Consider the following 22,043-nt stretch of genomic DNA (forward strand, 5'->3'; position numbering starts at 1 on the left):
GCCTGGATCTGGTCACCAGAGGAGATAAATCTCCACAGCCTACAGAAGTTAATGCCACACTCTTGGTTTAGACTTGCCTGATAATTTGGCTTTCAGCATCTACTGTGCTCACAATTGGATGACAGAACCAGAGACTCATGGAATGGTTTCGCTTAGAAAGGACTTTAAAGCCCATCTGCTCCCACCCTCTGCCATGGGCAGGGACCCCTGCCACTATCCCATGTTGCTCCAAGACCCATCCAGCCTGTCCTTGGATGCTTCCAGGGATGGGGCAGCCACAGCTTCTCTGGGCAGCCTGGGCCAGAACCTCACCGCCTTCTCATTAAAAGGATGTTTTCTTAATATCTAATCTAAACCTCCTCTCTTTCAGTTGGAAAGATACACAGACCTACTTCCCCTATCTTGGAAAATAATGGGATTGAGTAGTTTCACAAAGGTTTGACAAGGTGGGGATTGAGAAAGGAAATTCTGAGCTTGGCATAAAAGATCATCAATAACAAACCCTTTTAACCTATAGTTTCCCTTAAACAGGACTGACCTCCCAAGTCTGTAGAGTATTATCTGACTCAAATACACATTTGCTTGTTTTGTAATCTTCAAACATGAATAAATATTCAACATATACTCAGAAAACATAATGATATAGCTAATGTAAGTCCCATTTATGGTTAGGCCACTGGCATAGAAGCAGTAGAGAGAAGCAAATGACATGAAAAATAATGCTGTGGGCAAAGCAAACTTGAGCAATTGAAAAGGGATAAAGAAAGTGGTAATTATCTAAATGGAACATAGCAGCCATTAGTCAAACATTCACAGCTTGATCTAAGCCCCACTGAAGTTAACAGACAGATCCCCCTTGACTTCAGTGAGTTTTGAATTAAGATTTTAAACATTAGGGAGAAGAGTATTTGATGAGATTTATGTGGGTTTGCTTTTTTTTTTTTAGCATTTCACAGTCAGACTCTGCAATAGAAAGGCCACGAAGTAGCAGCTCCTCTTCATTAAGCAGACAATCAAGTAGCTGGTTTCAGAAAGGCAACTGATATTTAGCAGTTATTTCAGGTGTATCTGGCTGTACATGAGTACCATCTCAGTGGCACTGGGTTCCAAGTCCTTGGAAAATTGTCACAGAACTAAGATTTCACATAAAACCCAAAGTCTGGTAATTTAAGCGATAGTTGAGAAGCTTTTCTAGACACATACCAGAAGGATATACTTTCTACTTTGGAATGTGGAGAAATGGGCTGATTTGCTGAAATTACATTTCCTTTCATTCTGGGATGAGTAAATAAAAGTTTGTAATCATTGACTCTCCTTTGGATGAAATGAGTGACCTACAAGTGTTCTGCCCAGTCTGTAGATTAAACGTGGTAGAGCACAGCTCCAGGTGTGGCTCTGCAAGGCTGCATGCCTTTGCTAAGTCTTGAGAAGAAATAGTGAATATTCAGAGCAGGCCCCTGGAGATTGAATCACCTGGAGCATCCACCAGGTACTCCCAGACTAACAGCCAGATGGCTGCACTGCATTTTGCAGTGAAAAACCTTATGTTTTATTTTAGCAACATTTATAGCAGGGACAATTGATCTATAGGGGGGGAAAAAAACCACTTTAAAAGAGTTCTAATTACATGCAGCCCTGTCATGTTGCTAAATGAGCCCCACTGCTGTTTTATGAATAATTCGCAGAATTCATTGTCAGTAAATTATATTAGGAACTGGGAACAGGCTCTGAACTGCAATGCAGCAGGTTTTTCCTTCCCTCCTGCCTTCTTGTAATACATTCAGAGTATTTGCTATTACTACAGAACATAATTGCAATTATACTCAAAGACAAGGAACTATAACATACAAACAGAGTTTCATTTCCCACCAGATTGTGATTTATACTTAAACAATGAAAGCAGCTGAGTAACCAAGAATGGAGACACTTCCCAATCAATGATCCGAACAAAATGGTTTACCTACAAAAGGTGGCAAACAGGAATGTCAAAGTTTCTTTTAAACCCTTTTAGGTTGATGTCAGAAAGCTCCCAAGTGTTTCTTTTTCTCTTGAATCCAGTATCTGTAGCATATCCTGGGAGAAAAGTCACCCAAAATCCAACACAACCACAGAAGAGTATTTTTGTAATATACGTGTACAGAGGAAAACCCAAGAACAAAAGATAAGAGCAATAAACAGAGTTCAGGGGAAGGGATTGATTAGGGAGATAACACAGCCTAGACCAAAGACAAGTCTGGAAAACAAAATCTCTGAATTGTCTCCTTGACTCTGACCCCAGGATGCAGTGTGAGCAAACCCCCAACTCATCTCACCTCTGTATCCTCTCTCGCCTTGCTTTGCTCACAGTAACACCCCAGCCCAGCTCCAGGGCTGCTCCTGCTTTGTGTTACACTCTGCCTAAGAAAACATTCCTGCAGTGCTGCCAGAACATGCCTGGAAGACTTTCTCTGACAGGATTTTTCGGTAACATAAGATAAACCTTGCCATAGTTACATGTATTTAGTACATGAGCATTCGACAAAGAGGATGCTGGAGGGTTCTTCTGGGGAAGAAACTGAGGAGCAGAGGGGCAGGTACCAATCTCTTCACTCTGGTGACCAGCGACAGGACTTGAGAGAAGTCCTGAGGCTGGCCTGAAGTTGTGTCAAGGGGGTTTAGGTTGGCTCTCAGGGAAAGGTTCTTCCCCCAGAGGGTGCTGGGCACTGCCCAGGCTCCCCAGGGAATGGGCACGGCCCCGAGGCTGCCAGAGCTCCAGGAGCATTTGGACAACACTCTTAGGCACAGGGTGGGATTGTTGGGATGTCTGTGCAGGACCAGGAGTAGGATCAATGATCCTCATGGATCCCTTCCAACTCAGCATATTCTATGAATTTTTTTATGGAAAGGAAAAGTCCTCAGATGCTGAGCTCACTGAAGTCCTGCGCTGCTGCATAAATCAGAGGATTACATGCACCTTTTTTTTCTAGAGCCATTTCTGCAGAAGCCATTCTAAGCTTCCAGAGACTACAATAGGATAAGTTCCAGGGTTGGATGAAATAGTCACAAAAACTGAAGAAACCTCTTGTATTTATAGAACAGTCAGGAAAAACCCGAAATCTGGTCATAGCACTACCTATTCTTGGCTGTGCTCCTAACCTTGCAGTTCCTGGAACACTTGGAAAAAGAGAGGCTTTTCAACACACACATGTTCTGGACAACATTAACAATTCTAACATAGCTTGAGCCAAGCTCCCTGCTCTGCCCACAGCACTTAAGTTGAGCAAGCACCTCTGGGCAGGTGCACTTCTGTTGTACAAGATATATTTGTCATTGAGAAATGAAGGAGGACCATGAGGAGACAGTAGGTAACATGACAGCTGCTTTTCACTTGTACAAACATCTTTTCAGCAGCCTGGGCACAGGGTGCAGGCCTTGTGTCAATTGGTTCCCCCTTTAAGATCAAAGATCAAAGAAACATTGCACCCCATTCATTACTTTCCCTTTTTTTCTTTTGTCTTTTGAGATCTGTATAAGGATAAGAAGCAGATTTCTACTTACATGACAATGTGTGCTTGACTTCAGAACCAGTTTTGAATTTTTAGCGGTGTGCCTGTTTAGCAGCTCATCCCATTTCTGCTGAAGAACCCATTACAATGCCTGATCTGTGGTAAATTACCTGGGAATACTCTGATCACCTGTTGCTGCTTTCCTTGATTGCCAGTAGCCTGCTGCTCTAGTCCATCAGCACAGCTCCACTGCACTCTCAAGGCTGTTATTCTCAGAGCTGTTTTTCTTCTGTGCAGACTATTCAGATTAAAACAGGCAATTCTTTACGCATAAAATTCTCTGTGAGGATGCATAACAAAAATCATGGATTTTATATGATTAATAGAGCTGTCAGGACCTGTTTGAGATTTAACTTCCTTATTGTGAAAGTTTAACTTACTAGTTTCAGAATAAAAACATAAATCACAATGTTATGGCAGTTAAAAGCAGGGTTGTAGTCGTGGATTCATAGGAGCTGAGGCAAAGTATAGCCACAAAGAGTGTTTATTATACTGAAGGACCGTGAAAATCACAGTATTTGATATAATATATATAACCAGTGTTCGAATTTTTTAATGCTGGCTAAACAATTTGAATCATTAATCCAGTTTAAAAAAATGTGGATCCAATGTACCTAAATTCTCTGAGCATCACTGAAGTCTCTGCCTTCATGTATATGGATCTGCTTGTAAATTAAGCAAATAATCTGAAATTTTATCAGAGTTCACAATGACTATTTAATATTTCAGCTACAAGCATTTCAAAGCAGTATAAATTGATGAGATAGCTTGCAAAATATTCTAAACATCTAAAGAGGTTCATCTTCATTGTACCAAGCACAATGTCCCACATCATCCAATTAAAAATGACAGTGAAAATCAAGGCCATCTCCCAGAAACCCTCACTCAGTACAGACAGTTCAAGCCAGATTTACAGAGACATCACTGGACAGGAGGCAAAGACAATGCCTGAGTGAGATTTGGAAAGGAATTCACAGTGTACCTACAAACGTGTACCTGAGCAAGAGGAAAGAGGAGAAAGACTGGATTGGTTATTAACTGAAGGGAAGCTCAGAGTTAACCTACTTCTTATGCTTGCTTTCAGTTATAAGATCAGTTTAATTTTTTCCTGTGAATGCTCTTCTAGGTGTTGGAAACACCTGTGGTGGTAGCAGGACAAGAATAAAGCCCCTCTCTGACTTGCCAGAGCTCTCAGACTGCTTCTCCCTCCTCCTCAAGGCCCCGTTCTTTGATTTTATCTTGAGATAAGTAAGACAAAGCTCCCCATCTGGATGGCTCCAATTCTGCCATGAAAGGCAGGGTGAGCTGAGCTAATGAGCTGCCTGGTGCTCAGCCCACACAGCCAGGTCTCCAGCAGGCTCTCCACCGAGGAGAGCTGCATGGAAGTGTGCACAAAGCGCTTCCCAAGCCCTCTTCCTGCAGGCGGTCGCTGCCAGTACCATCACCAGCCTTACCTGCTCTCCCCACTTGTGTGCACCTGCTTTCCCACTAGCAGAGGGTGATAAATTACCTAACAAGTCCCTATGTTCCTCTCTTCTATGTTCCTGTGCTGATCCAGCATTTATGTACCCTATACCTTAAAACACGGGCACTGACTCAATGGAAAAAGACTGATGTGTATATGCAAAGAACTACTCAAAAGCGGATTGCCCGTGCTGCCTGCTTCCTCCTCCTAATTGCTGCAGTGTCTGAGCATGCTAGCTGTGCCGAATACCAATAAGAATTCACCTGATTTAAATCCCAGCCAGTAATTTTTGGATCATTAAAAAACCTATTCAATCTTTTATCTGAGTCTTAGGCAGGTTGTTTTGCCCAGAGGTGTTCTGTGAGTCATGAGGCTATACAACTCTACCTACATTTCCAAACACATTCAAAAATACAAAAGCTTTGTAAATCAGCAGTTCTGCCAAGAGTAATTTTTTAAAAATTTTCTAATAAGTTTTTCTGCTTTTCCTAATTTTTTTCTATTTATTTTTCCATGCAATATCTAGGGTAACCTCCCTAGCATATTTTGGGGGCAGGTCTCCACTACTGGGCTAGAACTAGCAGCTTTCCTTTCTTTTACATAAAGCAGATAAATATATAAATTAAACATTTAGCTTTAACATGAAGTTGTTAGAAATATCTGCATAAGCAAGATTCAGATAATTGAAACTGCATAATAACATTCAGCTTAATGAAATGTTGATGTTATAACTACAGAAAAACACTGCAGAGTACCCATATGACAACACTGAATAGTCTCATATTATAGCATTAAAAAACATCCACTTGATTAGAGGCCAGGTTTTCAATTTCCTTGGAAACAAATTCTGTGCTCCAGAGGCTGCTTCTGCTGCTGGTGGTTAATGAAACTGCTGCATGAACAACTGCCCACAGAACAACAACATGGCACTAAGATTTATATATTTTTGCCAGGTACATAAAAGTCAGTGATACCCAGCATAACCCGCACTCTGTTCATACACACGCCTCCGTCCTCTTGGGAGGTGGCAGCCCTCAAACTGAACTGTGCCAGCACACTCAGACCAGCAGGGTTTGTGCCATGACTCTGTTTTTCAGTACAGCACAACCAGGCTTAGGCAGGGCTCCCTCCAAGCTACACACTTTGTCTTTTGCAGAGCAAGAGGCAATTCTGTCTCAAAGTTTGTCGCCTGAACACAGGATGAGAGGAGAGACAGAGGCAGAGAGATGAAGTTGCTCTCAGGAGCAGCAGTCTGAGTTCAGGCCACCTGTGCCTTGTTCCCTGGCCTTTCTGCAGCATCCTGCTGCTCCCTGCCATTAACACCCGGGCAGGCAGGGCAGGCATGGTGCCTGCTGTGTGTCTGCAGGAGGTCACATTAGAATGGAGATGCCATGTTTCTCCAGCTCGTTTGAATAACAAAGGACTTACAAATATCCTCTTTCTTATACTCTTTCCTCCATAAATCAAGAACTTCTCTAAGGTCAGAGTTGTTAGTGTTACAAAGCTAATCTCAAACAACTATGAAACCACATAGCTACTATCTGAAGCAGAAATTATATGCAACCTTTGTCTGATCATTAATTTACTCCAGCCTTCTGGTCAAACCTCCTACTAGGATAACAACAGACAATTTGGAGGAAGAATTGACTCCCACACAGCTAGGATGTAGGTAAGATCTCATCAGAGCATCCACAGAGCCCAAAAAAAAGCATAGAAAAAAATGAAACAATGTACTCAAGATGGCTCGTTCCTGCATATTGGCCTTATTAACGTGAAGGCACATATTGTCTCAGGCAGGTAGTTTATACAGAGGTTCATTATCTTACACAGTGCTCATAACTCCTTCCACTTTAATCTTGGTCTCTAAAAGCAGCTCCTCAGCATTGATTCTAATGCAGACATAAAAGAGTGTAGTGGGTATTTTTAAAGTGTCACTAGCTTTAAAAAGTCACTAGCTTGACTCTCAAAGGGCTGTGTTATCTTTGGAATAAATTGAAGCCTTTTTGCATGAAAACAGCTCTGTGGAAATCAGTGGAATTGTATCCTCTTGAGACATGGGTGATGTTGTCCTCAAACCTCAGCTTTGAAGTGCAATTGCAGCAGGAAAAGAGGAGAGCAAGAAAAGTGGTAAGAGCCCAATACCATTTCAGAAAACCTGGAGTAACTCAGGGTCTGCTTTCTAACAAGTCCTACATTCAGCCAGTCTCATTAGACAGCTCCATGTAGGCAGCTGAAGCCCACGTTTCTTGACCAGTTGAGGCATCTTTCCCGTCCAAGCAGTTGGCCATCTGTTGTACAACATTTGAGCAGATCTATTGCTATGGCACTTTCATCTTAGAACTCAGGGAAATAAATCTTGACAGCAGAATGGAGCAGTGTTCTAATGCTATTTGAAACAATGAGAGGAGAAAAATTATGTTAAAAAGATCAGTTTGGATGAGTTGGTTTTTCTCTTTTGAAAACGTACTGGCTTCTATACATGAGGTAGGTCTTTTTCAGAAAGGACTTTCAAAACCAAGTCAGACTAGCTTATGGGGGAAATGTGGTTCTGAGCAAAACAAAATACATAAATAGATTGGCTAGATTTGAGAGAATAAGGCAATAAATCAAACCCCCATAAATAGCACTCAGAGTCACGTACCATACAAAGTCACCTAAAGCAGTGCAGAAAGAAAAAACCTTTGGAAAGCATAAAACTCAGAAACCAGACAATTTCAAGAGGGCAAACAGTGCATAATTTATAAGACAGGTGAAACTGCAGTGGTAGCAACAAAGAAGTGAAAAATAGAAAACTGAAGTTTTTCAGTTCAAAGTTTTCCCATAAAGTACAGTAATTCTGCTGTCTTCAGAGTGCTGGAGGACACAAGCAGGACAAGTGCACAGCCCTCTGTTCTCCTTACAGCAGCTTCTGGGGGAGCTCACTGATGTAAGCACAACCGTAATGTCCAGTCTAGAAAATGACTCTCCACCAAAGGTACTTCAGTCACCATTAATCTTGACATTAGCAATGTCATATTGCTCTAATCTTATCTACCTCAAGATGCTGTACACAATTTTGCAAAAAACGTGGGCAAAAAGTGTTTCTGGTTTTGAAAACAGCTGAATGCATCTCACATTTTAGCTTCAGCTTGTTCCCATTTTTTCACAGCAGTACACGTGACAAGTAGAAGGCACAACAAAACCCCAACCGTTTCCTCTTGGGTTCATTCTTTTCACTGTACACACATTCCCCTCTCCACACAGCCCACACAAATATTGCCTTCCAGTCTAGGGTGCAATTATTTGAAACTTCTTGCTCTGGTTGATCTGTAGCTCATGGCATTTACAGGCTACTTTGTCTGAATATTTGGCATGACTTTGAAACAGCAGTGGGACAGAGATGAGAGGCAATCAGCTCAGCCTGATTCCCACAGCCAGGGGGACACCAGGAGGAATCAGAAAGTTCATGGTTGGTGATAAAGACAGGAAGATCACTCACCAACTACTGTCATAGGTGAAACAAACTCTGCTTGGGAAAAATTATTCTTCATTCCCAGTACAAAGGCAGAGCTCCCAGCCCCTGGCCCACCACTACCCCAGAGCTCTGCTATGGCCTATTTCCAGGGATAGGACAAAAAAAGCAAAATCATTTTTCTAGGCAAATAAGCCATGGCACAAATCTCTAAAAACCGTTGTCTTTACACTTACTGGATTTCATGGTTTTTATTGTACTCACAGTACAACAAAGGCAGAACATTCTTCGGGAGCCCAGAGAAGTTCTTGCCCTCTCCACCTCCATTTAGTAACATTCAGTGTTAGCTTGACACTGAAAATGCCAACTGAGGTGCTCTCAGCAATTGCACAGTTAAGTAAGTGTTAGTTTGCTTTAAAGGACACCTCTTGAGCTTATCATCTCGGGGGGAGAAAAGAGCTTTTATACTCACGGGGGAAATGGTGCTGGCTGGCTACGTAGCAATCACTGCCAGTGGGAAAAATAGTAGGAAGCCAAAGGCTATATTATCAACAGTGTAGAGAGGGAAGGAAAGTACAGCCACAGCAATGCTTGGACTGCTGTTAGTGTCTGCTTCTGGGAGAAGATGGAGCCTGAGATTTAGCTATGACTCTCTAGGATTACCTCAGCTTTTATTTGCTTTTATAACACAATGCAATTCGGACAGATTATCATGAGAGCCTCAAACCAAGCTTTGCTGTATTTGCAAACAAGAAAATGAAGTCTGCACTGGTGGTGCTGGCTTTGGGGCTCCAAGTTTCCCTCTCAGAGTAAGGATTTCCTTCTTGCCCTCCTCCCATGTGTCCCTCTGCTCCTTGCAGCATTTCAAGCAGAGAGCAAGATTACAGCCTACAAGAGTGCAGGAAGAGAGGTTTAGCTCAGTGTCACTGATAATTCCCATCACAATTACTGCCAGCATGAGAGAGAATAACAAACCACTCAGCTTTTATGTCCTGTCTCCAATGACTGTGAGCTTTAGGGGTCTAAATGTGTTATGTACCCTCCATGTGAACACCTTAATCTGACCTCTCAGCACTTTCTATATCAGGCACCTTTCCTTTCTTTCCCCCTCCCGCTGCAGACTGTGATGGCTATATTTTAGGAGAACTATGAAAAGGCCAGCTAGTTTTAGTAGCTTTGATTATAAGCAGAGCAATTTCTTCTCCTAAGCAGTGTGGTTTCTCCTGTGAACCTGGCTGAGTCACACTGTTTCCAGCAGTGATGCATTTGTTCACTTTCTTCCAGAAGAGGGGACACTGAGGAATAAAAAGAAACAGAAGTAATATCTACAGCAAGTGCCACTCCCTGGATTTTCACCCCCTCTGCCCCACGTGCTGAGCCAGCCTCTGTAACACAAGCCACTGCTGCTGGCCAAGAGGGGAGCCAGGGCCCAAGAGGATGTCACTGCAAAGGGACTGGCTGTGAGCTGAGTGTGGAAACAGCCTGCCAGGCTGGCCCTGCTGCCATCAGCCTCCATCTGAGGACAAGTGGCAGCAGTCTATATAACAGTCAAGGAAAATTAAAAGGCAAACAACTGCCTGCAAACCTTGTTTCCTCATGTGTCACCGTCAGGCAGCTTGCATTTCTGGGAAGGGCTGCTTGAAACCCAACCAAGAAGAAAGCTGTTGTCACTGGCTTTGGTGTTTTGGCTTAGCTTTGAATTAGAAGTCAAGGAAGTAGGAGCAGGATATTCAAGACAGAGCGACTAAATGAGACACTTGTCAAACTAAGTTAATTTCTAACCTACCTACTTTGACAGCATCTCCTTAATCACAAACAGAACAAGGAGATGATCAGTGCCACTGAATTAACTTCTAATTTTTTTCTGAAATATTTAACGTAGCATTGTATAATTCTAGCTGATAAAATATGACTATGACCAAGCCTTTTGGAACACTGTGTTTCTACGTCAAGAAGCCCTAGACAAAGTGTTTTGCCATGAAATATTTGTGGTGTACTGCAGGGCTGTGAGGCAGTGATATTGCTGCTCTGAGATAGAAAACACACAGGACAGAAACGAGCACAGCAGCATCTTAGTTAAATGCATAAAGCTTAGAAATTCTGAACGATGCCATAAATTTGTCTGTGTAGGAATCAATACATCACAGGGTCTCTCTGCCTGAGGAGCCCACCCGTGTGAGGGAGGGCTTGGCCTGCCTGAGCATGGTGGCAGCACAGGTATTATTAGGGCTCAGTGATCCTCTGGCTAACCCACAGCACTTTATTATCAGGGATCTTGCTGGAAGAGGGAAGAAACAACATTATGTCATGTAGGAGGTGCACGGAATTGAGTTGTAAGGTTTTGTATAATCTCTATGCTGTTTACTTTTGTTTCCAATAACTTGAAATATTGTTGAATTGATGAGACCTTAACATGTTCACCTTTTGTATCTTAATTGCATTCTCACTGAGGAAAAGTGCCAAGAAGCAATAGGAGAGTGTGCGAACTCTTCAGGTCTGACAGAGTTTAAGGATTAGTTTGGAGGTACATGTCAGCCCACATATCTTAATTTGATTGTCAATCTCATGGTAAGAATTTTGAAAACTTTTCATAGATTTCACATCAGATGTTTCACCAACTGCTGAAGTACTGTCTGACAGGTATATACTTGGGACAGAGACTGCAAAAACAGTACATGGAGCACACCCACAGAGGTGCAGTCCCCCACACTCATTCCAGAATAGCATTTCCTTTTCCCAGGTGAGACTCTCCCATCTCTTTTGGTGGAGACCCTTTGTACAGGTAACAGGGGACCAAGCACAGACCACTACGACTGAGGTACTTTGAGGCCTGGCCTGAAAGCTGGTACAGGGCTGGGAATTGATAAAGGAAGGCTTTGACAGCAAAGAACAGACAAGTTCTGAACAGACAAGACAAAAGGGTAGGAAAAGAGAAATGCATAAAATCTTTAACAGCAGAGAAAGGAAGACTGCTGTGTAGCCTCAAGGTTTAAACGCTGCCTGAGAAATCAGTCCCTGCTTCAATCCATTAACAGTGTATTTCAAAGGACTGGAATAGCCTCTGACCACTAAAAGCTTAGCTGACCAGCAATGAAAAGCCCATTCTGCACATTCTTGCACCATGAAAGAAAATGTGGAGGGAAGGAAAAACCCCTGCCAATAGCTGTGTGTTGTCAAATCTGAAATACATTGTCTGTGACCATAAATTCCTCCAATACTTACATGACAGGATGCCTACCCTGATAACTGACCTTAATTCCTCATACAAAGCTTTTGAACCTTCGTTATACTTATGTACTCATTTGCACATCCTTGAGTAACTACACAGGGCAATGGGGGAAATGTGCTGCAATGTGAGCAGGGAGAACCTGCTGGGGAGCCACCCAGCAGCACTGAAAGAGGGGCAGAAGGTGATCTGATACAAGGAGGCATTTTAATTTATTCTTTTCTGAAGTATATTCAATAGAACTCTAAAGACCCTAATGTAATCCTACAAACATTGTGTTTTCTTGATGGCTTTTATGTATTGTAAGAAAACTAATAATGACCCTGTGGGGAAGAATTTCAGAGATGGTGTCTTAGAGAGATACCTGGAGAGCAAGTACTGCCACTTTTATAGTGCAATTTGAGATGTCTGCAGAGAGCGATTTGGTTCGTTCAGTGTTTCAGGCTGCTGTCCCTCAGAATGGCATAACTCTACATTAACAGGCTGAGGAAAATCTGTATCACAGTGGCCAAAATGAGTTCATATACCAAAGACATCCCAGACTGATTTCTTATCCATAAAAACAAAAATACAAACCTGCAATTACCCCCATCTCCCTGTCACAATGAAAGAGTAAAAATTCCTAAGCAAAGTATCTGTATTTAGGGGCTGCTGCTGCTGCTCATTTCTGCAGCACAAAGGTGAGGAACAGAGCAAGCTACCCCACCTCCAGAGCACTCAGAAAGCACCAGGAAAGGTCTGTGTCACTACTGAAGCTGCAGTCAGGAGCTGAGTTGAATGAATATCTCTCCGTGTGCCCCAAGATCAGAAGCAGAGTCATTCAGAGCACAGACCGGAGCCTGTGCTCCTCTTGAAAGGCAGTGCTAAGAGACAGTGCCTAGCTGACAATGTTAGAGAAGGAGGGGACATTGTCACATGGAGGACAGCGATAGCTTCACTGCTTCCAGTTCCTCAGTTCTCTCTGCCTCTCAGGCTGTTTCTGTCCAAAGAAAACTTTGACAGTTTTGCTACATCCCACCTGGGTCCCAAAGCTATGTTTCTTCTGGACACTTGAAATTAAACAGATTGTACTAACACTACCTACATAATTTTATTATTATATAATCTTCTTATTTTTCTTGCTCTAAGTGTGCCCTTGACATGCTGTGCAGCTGCCTGCAGGTCCTAAAGGCAGTGCAATCATTTCAGTTTGTGGGTTGTGTGTGTCTCTTCTTTAGTATTGCTGCATTGTACAGGGAAATCCTCTCTCTCAACATTCCAGCTCCAACTCCCTGGAAAACTTGCATCTGGACTTCAAGGCCCATGTCAGTGAGGATGAAAAGTGCCCATGTAACCAGCCTAAAAGAGTCAGGGCACACAGGCTGTCCTCTAGCACTGCCTACACCAACAGAAATAGCTGCAAGAAGGAACCATTGACTTTTCCCAGTTCCTTTCCTACACCTGCACTAAAGGTCACCACAGGCACAGTCAGTGATCTCACACTACCATCACCAGCCTGAGATGTGGCATCACTGCAGGTGATGACCCAGAAGTTCATTAGTACTGGTCTACAGGATGCACAGAGCAGGCTGTGAAGGAGCACAAGAATGAGTTTGGATTAAGAGTCTGAAGAACTTTCTTCATATTAAAAAGAGAAAAAAACTAACAAGACTTCATGCAACAGATACAGAGGTGCTAAGATGAGAATGAAACTGAGATGTACATGAAGGTAAAAAAGGAGAAGGGGACTGGAAGAGAGGTACTGATGTGCTCCTCTGACTTTTAGGGGTTCCAAGGCACATTGAAAGCAAAACAAACAGGAGTGATTTTCTCTGTTATTGACCTCTTAGTCACAGGGATTCCAGTTATTCTCAGGAAAGAATCTATTGGTATGACTCACAGAAAAAGGGAATCTAAATCAGGAGAGCAAAACCCGAAAACACAGAGCCAAGACAAAGTGTACTTCTGAAGGACAATATCTACCTTCCAATTCTTGCAGCCTGCACCTCTCAAAGGCCTGGCTTGGTTTCTTTTGCTTTCTTTTCCCTTTCCACCACCACTTCCAAAATTGTTTATAAGCTCCACTCCAGCTCACAGTGCATAGAAAGTGAATGCAAATCAAAGAACACTTTCTCAGCCTTGTTACTGACAGCTTGTGGAACAGAAATGTCTGGGGGATCCTGGCAGGTTTGTTTGTTTGTTGCAAGTGGGTTTCAATTTCATCAGACGCCATCCCAGCTGTGGATACCCACGCATTTGAAGGGTACAAACACCATCGTTCTCTAATCAGGCCCATTTATGATAAGCTATAAACATTTCATCTGGCAATTCTTACATCAAGCCCTAAATCCTATTTAAGCAAAAGTCTATTCTTTGCATAGAGGTTGATGCATCAATACTGACACCATGGAACTCTGCCTGAAGTACTTCTGATTCCCTTTATAAGTTCTACATTTCACATCATGGAGGCAACCATGACAACAAACCCACTGAAAAAGCAAACTATTTTCTGTCACTAAAGGAACTATCATTACATCTCACTCTAAGACTTGATGTAGGGCTAGTAGCAAGGCACTGTGGAAAACTTACATCAAAGCTGTCCTTCAAAGTTCTCTTTTTTCCTACCCTGAGAAAAATTAAGCTTTAAATTCACACTAGGTGCCTTTTCAAAGGACATAAAATGAATACACAATTCCAATGATTACTTTGCCTACTTCATATTTTTGCAGTCCTTATTAGATTTCATCATTTAAAAACTAGCACTATATCTCTCATGGATTCATATAGGGGTTGCAATAAAAATAAATGTGATAATAGACTTATTTAATTCTTTTCCATGCTGCAATGTCATTGATGGGATTATGGCTCAGTCTTTTAAGGCAGTTTCATAACTGTCATTTTAGGCTCTTTCTTCACATCACAAACTGGCCCGTGGTAATGGCACTTTCAAGGTGATACTTCAGGATTTCCCAATTTCTTAGATCATCTCTCTTCTTCAGCTACAAGCTAATGGTTTATTTCAGGAATATGACAAGCCAGATAATCACAGATTTAAAAAAGAAGACAAGAACATTTTTGGAAGAAAAACAGAGCCTTAGGAAACAGAAAGCGATCAGGAGAGAAAATATCAAGTCATTATGGGAAAAAAACAGGGGCATGATCACAGTCTTTCAAGACAAGAACGAGGTTGCCTGGGAAAAGAATATCACTCTATGGGGAAAAAAACCTCAAACAATTCCCCTTGGAGAAATGTCAAGACCCTACAAATGGATGAAGTGAAGGTCTGGGAGATAATTTCAGTGGAAAATTGGCCTGGACCTTTGGAAAGAAGAACAGGAATTCCCTGGACAACAAAATCATTCACAAAAGAAAACAACTGAAACCAAAGATGAGGCACTCACATGCTTCCAGTGGATTGCACCTTGTTAAGCTTGTAAAGCTTTGACTGTCTTTGAAATCCTCAGTCCTTTTTTGTTTACAGTCTCTGTTTCCTCTGATGTGACTGTACCACCTGACTGCCTGGTCCTAACTCACCTACAGATGGATAATGTTGCTGAATTTTTGTCTTCATCAAAAGTACTAAATATTGAATTTCTACTTCTCTTAACGAAATGACACCAAAATTTTTTAGTGTCAGTAATGCTGTTTCATTTAAAATCAGTGAAAAAGGTGAATATACTTAGTCTGTTTTCGTTTACACTGGAAAGGATTGTCCCCAGATACAGAGGAGACCATGGACAATGCTGTGAAGTCTTATGTTCTGTGGGAGTGAGATTAAGATATAAAAGATACAAAGAAAAAGATATAAAAATTATATACCCAGAATGGGTCAATAGTGCATAACCATAGAAAATGTTAAGACTTAAGCAGTTTTTAAGACAGTGAGAACATAAAATGCAGGGAATTAATGGATTGCAGTGAAAAAAAAAGTCAGTCTGGTTCACTTTGAAGCCAAAAAGAAAAAGCATTAAAAAAAAAATATCCTCATTTAGCACTGTGGAAAAATCAAACATCAAAGGAAAACAGAAAGACAACCACCAAAACAGCTGAGAAGAACCAAGATGAGAAATTTTATAAAGGGACATGACATAATCATATAGTAAGGGCTTTTACTCCTGCACAACTCAGCTGAAGTAATATCATTTGGAAAACTTCTTCAGCAAATCAGTAACTGATGTTGAAACAAAGTCTCCCTGAAGAAAATAATTCCGCCTTGAACTTTTTTCAGTCATGAAGAACCACACATTTTGGCTAGCACTGAACTAGTTTGAGAGTATACCTCTGGTTTTCTGAAGGGGAAATCCTGATAAATAAGGACCAAAACTCCCAAATTCTGTGTCTTTAGAGTTGAATATTCCTGTTTTGGGGTTCCCTCTCTCTTCCCAAAAGCAGAGCTCACAGATGTACCCCAGATGGTCACTGTTCATTGCCAAGGGCAGATTTTGCTCACAGCCATCAGGTATTCCTTACACCAAAAGGAGTTGTTTTCTTTTATATCTAGCAAATAATAGAATATTACTGGATCTGTTAACTTCTACTTTCACAACAACAGAGTACAAAAATCAGTAGCCAACATATAAATTCTGTGGGATTGCACCTCTAGATTTCCATTACAGCTCAGTTGGTTGGAACATGGTGCTAATTACACCAAACTTATGGCAAGTTTGATGCCTGTGCGGGCCCTTCATTCAAGGTTTGGACTCAATGATCCTTGTGGGTCCCTGCCAGCTTGGGATATCCTGTGAATATTCTGTGACTAGAGCAAGAAAACTCCCCTTGCACACCCACAAGCACAAGCCCTCATGTATGCCAAAGGAAGTGCTCTGTAGAGTGAAAAAGGGCATTACCTGCTGGAGCTCAGTGTATTTCATGGATTCATGGATCCATAAACCTGACAAAACAAAAGTTTAAAGCAGGAAAAAGTAAAAAATTGTTCCTGAAAAAAACCATTATCAAAAATGACAAAGCACATTTAAGCACCTGTCCAGAGAGTTCATCTCTTCTCACAGGGCCTATTTCATAGGACAAAGATTGTACTTCCTCTTGGATTACACTCATGGTAACATTAAACAAAAAGCACGGGTGTAGGGGACGAGTCCTTGTGTCCAATACAATTTCCTGTCAAATTAAGGCCCAGTAACCACTGGCCAATTTGGGGATGCAGACAGCAGGGCAGTTGTAAACTCTTTGGCAAGTTCTGGTCTCCACAGTATGGGAAAAGACAAGGAGCTGCTGGAGAGGGTCCAGGGGAGGGCACAAAGACGATGAGGGGTCTGGAGCATTTCTTATGAGGAGAAACTGCAAGAGCTGGGCCTGTTTAGTCTGGAGAAGAGAAGACTGAGAGGGGATCTCATCAATGCATATAAATATCTCCAGGGCGGGTGCCAAGTGGTGTTGGACACTTTTCAGTGGTGCTCAGCAACAGGATGAGGAGCAATGGCCATAAAATAAAACACAAGAAGTTCCACCTCAACATGAAAAAGAAATTCTTTATGTTGAAGGTGTCAGAGCACTGGAAGAGCTGCCCAGGGAGGTGATGGAGTCTCCCTCTCTGGACATATTCCAAGCTCACCTGGATGTGTTCCTGTGTCACCTGCTCCAGGTGACCCTCCACTGAGGATTTCTGAAGTTCAGTTTTCAATTGAAGGAAATAGAGATTGGCTAGTTCAGATCAATAAGTCTAAAGCAAACACATTAACTGGGCTTTTCACTCTACCACTCACTCAAATCAGTTGTTCAGAAGAGCAGAGTAATGCAACAACCCAGCCTTCTGTCTCCCTGAAGCCAAAAGAGTGTATCCAAAGGGGCAGTGTACAAGTACAGCAGGCTCAAAGGCTGCATGAGGCTAGAAGTGCATTATCTGCTTTTAATTGTACCTCTTTATTTTTGCTGCCTAAAAAACACCACCAGTGAGATAGCTGATTCAGCAGATTTGGTATTAAATCAATAAAGCAATCAGTTCACAAAGCCAACCTCTTCTCTTCTATATAGTGTAAAAAACCTCAATCATGAGAGAGGAATCCTTTGATTTTGATTCAAGAATTAACAGGGAAAAAGAGTTAATTCATAAAGTATGATCACTCATAATGTCGTGTCCCGTCCACATAACAATTCCTCAGCTCTTACCTATCCATGACACCTACTCAAACAAATGCAAATTCCTGCAGTCATTCTGAAATACAGCATCTCATGATCAAAATTTCAGTGGAGGCTGGTCCGTACAAGAGATTGAATTGCTGTTCACTCAACAATGTGAATTTTCAAAATTAGTCCAAAAGTGACTTAGGGAGACATTCATTATTGGAGAATCTGCCTGTTTCACATATTTCTTGATCATGAGGACATCTTTAACATGATTGAAGAAAATCTTTCCCTCCCTCAAATATATTTAGCAGAAAAGCTCTCATACTAGTCCCAACACCTACACAGACTGCACTACTTGGTCAGGACATGGCTCTTACCTCCAGCTTATGACTGTAGCTTCAGCAGAGTATCAACCAAAACCAATCCAAATGATTCTGTTTCCAGATTCTAAATTATTTACTACATGGACAAGAAGAATAAAGCCCAAAGGAATGGAGTAGTGGTGGGCGTTTCATTAATGCTGATGAAGAGCAAGGAGAGCAGATGCGACGTCTGACGGAAGGAGATGGTTTGATGGAGGGAGCCATGAACGAGACAAGAACAAGGAGCCAGAAACAAAGCCAGATGTAAACAAGGCTGCAGGAATTGCCCTATAGAAGAATAATACACAAAAAAAGGGCATTTAGTAAGTGATACACAAGATGTGACTTCTTATTTGACAGGCAATCAGGAAACAAAACAATTTCACTTTTCAGACGTTGTGAGTCAAGCTGAGGACTCTGAACTCATCTGTGTAGGAGAGGAAGCTGAGAGAGGAGCTGGGGGATGAGTGGGATCACTTTGCTTTGGGAACTGCCTTCTGGATATTCCAGGCTGACACATTTTGTTTTGACATGTTCTGTCATTTTTTGTCACTTGTATCATGTTACATTGTCTCCTGGACTGTAATTAAGTTTGACAGAGGAAAACAGACCAGCTGAGACTTAACATGATGTGGTAGTTAATAGATATGCATATTTGTCAATGGTTTTGCTAAATAAACCTCCCTGACAATAGACTCTGGAAAGGACAAAGGGAAAAAAGATAAGTGTTCTCTCCTGTGACGAGAACCAGGATAAGTAACTTAAGTTGTTGGAACTCTCTTGAGTCTCCATGTTTTCATACCAAAGGGAGGCAGGTGCTGCTGTTTGGATTCAGGGCACAAGCTCCTCCTAACTGTACTCTATAGACTTTCATTCATTGTTCCTATGGAAGAGAAAAAGGCAAGTGGAGCTTTGGAGTCTCATTGCCTTCACCTCTCAGAAGCCCATATCCCTGCCATGCTGCACCAGCGAATCCATCAGCTATGTGCAAGTACTTCTCAGGAGGGAAATCTCTCCTGGCAAGGACTCACTGTGAATTAAACACTGCCCAGCCAGCTTCATCTAACTCCCACTAAGAGGATCTCCTGCCTCAGGAAATGCTCCAGAACACGCAGCAGGATGCAGAGGCAGCTGTTCTGGATGCTCTCCTGTGGACATGCAAGAGCTGAGCTGCTCAGCTCAGGTCACTGGTCCCATCCCAGAGGAGCTCCAAGAGGTCCCAACAGGCCCTTCACTGGCAGTGAGGTCAAGAGCATTGTGCTGACTTGCATCCCAACAGGGCTGGAGACTCAGTGCCAAAGCAGATAAAAACAGGTCTCAGAACACAAGCCAAGAGATATATTCTTGCTTTGGGTAGAACAAGGAGGAATTGCAAATAACATCACTGTTTAGCTCAGAAATCCAGAGGGAATGGCCCACAGAAAGCTCAGCTGCAGTAGTTTGGCTCAGCTCCACAAGCTTTGATAGCACATGGCTAATTTTCTCAGTCCCAGAGGAAATCTCACTCCACACCATTCTAGGAAACTGAACTATTTCTCTGAGTCTGCTTAGTAACATTTCTCACTTAAGCAGGACACTAATTAAATCTAGCATGCAACCTATTAACTGTAACTGGGAGGGACACTCAAAGTCCCTCTCACAGGACAGCCATGCTGACTACTGAGCTGGTCCTGCAGTGATCTGGACATCAGCAAGAGACAGAGATGTTTCTTCAGCTCTTCCTACCTTTTTCTAGGATTATGTAGATATTATAAAGCAAAGGTATCTTTTCCAGTGAAACTGTTCTACTAGGAAAAGAGCTTTTTCCTTAGTTTAATGGATTAATTCCTTAATCTCTCTCAACACTTGACCTCCATTCAGATTTACATGTTCTTAAGTGGTACACAGAGCAGCTGGATATAGAAGATAGCAGGGGGTTAATAGGGAATCCTAAAAGGTTGTGTTTGGGTCATAGTGTGTAGATAGTGCAACTGGGGGATGAAATCACACCAACTTGTTTGCTTGAAACTTACGTAAAACTAGACAGATTCAAAATTCATTTTACATCAGGTTTTATCATTCCACCATCATCATATTGCTTCCTGCAAGCACGTCTTATAAGAACCTGAGGTGCTCCTAGAGGATGCTGAACATTCTCAGCTCTAATGTTAATGGAGTTCTCTGGAGATGGTGTTTGGTCCTGTACACTGTAAAAGCCAGAATCTTGAGTGACAGTATCATAACTTAATTCCTGCTATGTAATTAAATTGGTACAACTTAAGTTGCAAAACAGTTTAAAATGAGCAGCTGTGAATTTTGTTACAAACACTTGCGCTTCTGTATTAATTGCTTCCATTATAAATACTGCACACTGGCTTCTCCTCTGTGTAACTCCAGGGAATACATAGAGTTGCCCTAGGGATAATTATATTTTACTACCTATGCATGGTCAAAGAACTCACATTTATTACTGAGAACACTGTAAAAATGGTCTAATCTGCATCATTGCTGTCTTGCAGCAAAAAGGAACAGAGTGAATGTGGTACAGGTGAGATGTGGTTACATCAGCACTGCAAAATCCTTGTCCAGGTATCATTCCACCCTGGTAATACAAGGTAGGGACTTCAGAGCACTCATCTCCTCCTGGACCAAATCTGTCCATGAGTGGGAATCTGACACAGAGCAGAGCTTATTTTAACAGCTGTTTATCTGACACCTAATAGAGCTGTTTAAAATTTGTTATGGGGATGTAATAAAGAAGCATTGTGCCTTATCCCACACTGAGCACTACTTACAGATGATCTCTATGTAATTCACCATAAAGTTAGGCCATAAAGTGTTTCCCTTGGTTATTTTCTGCTCTTTCACATTGCACCTCAGATCTGTGCTGCTCTGTGTATTGAGCAGATCTTGAAACCTTCTGGCTTCATGATTCCACTTTCCCCGATCTCTGTTTCTGGCATTTCCATATTACCTGACACAATGTTCTTGGTTTCTAAACACTTCTTCTTCCCAGATTTTTTGCCTGTCTATTCCTTTACATCTTTTATTCTTGCACTCAAGTCCCTCCTCACCCTGTGCAGGTTCAGGGCTTGCCCTGTCCCTCTGACCTCCAGCACCACCTGGATGGATCTGCCTCTCAGATGGGAGGAGGGCTTTACTCTTCTCATCTCCCAGGGGTTTTGGCAGGAGGTTTTTTCTTGCAGCTACTGCTGAATCTCACAAAGAGGCACATCCATCCAGCTGTTCTGGGACAAGAACAGCTGAACTTTGCCAAGATGTGTGTTCTGACTTAGCAAACTTGAAATTCTGAAGCACAACACTGCAGTGAAAGCAGCTCCTCTTGTGACACAGCTCTGATATTTCCTTACCCACAATATTTTTCCTCTTGTAATTCCTTGACTACAGTTTGGTTGTGGCACCATGTGAAAGAAAACTCTTTAATAAAGAGCTGAAACTACAAATAAAAACTGAAGATGTCTTACACATAAGATTTTGTACTTTCCATACACATATTTTAAAGCTGATAGACTTTTGTTCTGCTCTATTTCTATGAGATGAAATTGTTGTTGTAGTTGTCAAAGATAAGGAACTACGTTGTGGGAAATGGGATGCTGGAAGGTCAGAGGAAGAGTTATTGAGCTCTGACACTTAAAAAACATAAAAAATAAAAGAGAAGGCAAAGGCAACTCCAAAGGAATAAACTGGGGGGCTGCAACTGGATGTAGACCAAATTAACAGTGAGCTTTATTTTTTCATGACTCATTCCCAATTTGAGATTTGGACAGATGCTTGCTTTTCTGAGGTCACACCTCATTTCAGAGCTTAAACCACGAAGGAAATGGCCCTTCCTGTTTCCTGGGTTCTGTGAGCTTTCCCCCACTCCCCAGGGGCTTCTTCCAGTGCATGGGGAACACAACCCTCATCACTAGAGATAACTGAATAATTCAAC

Source organism: Corvus kubaryi, unplaced genomic scaffold, assembly GCF_017639235.1.
Source record: "Corvus kubaryi isolate FWS band 111438036 unplaced genomic scaffold, C.kubaryi_AGA036_p1.0 37387, whole genome shotgun sequence".
In the NCBI taxonomy this organism is placed as follows: domain Eukaryota; kingdom Metazoa; phylum Chordata; class Aves; order Passeriformes; family Corvidae; genus Corvus; species Corvus kubaryi.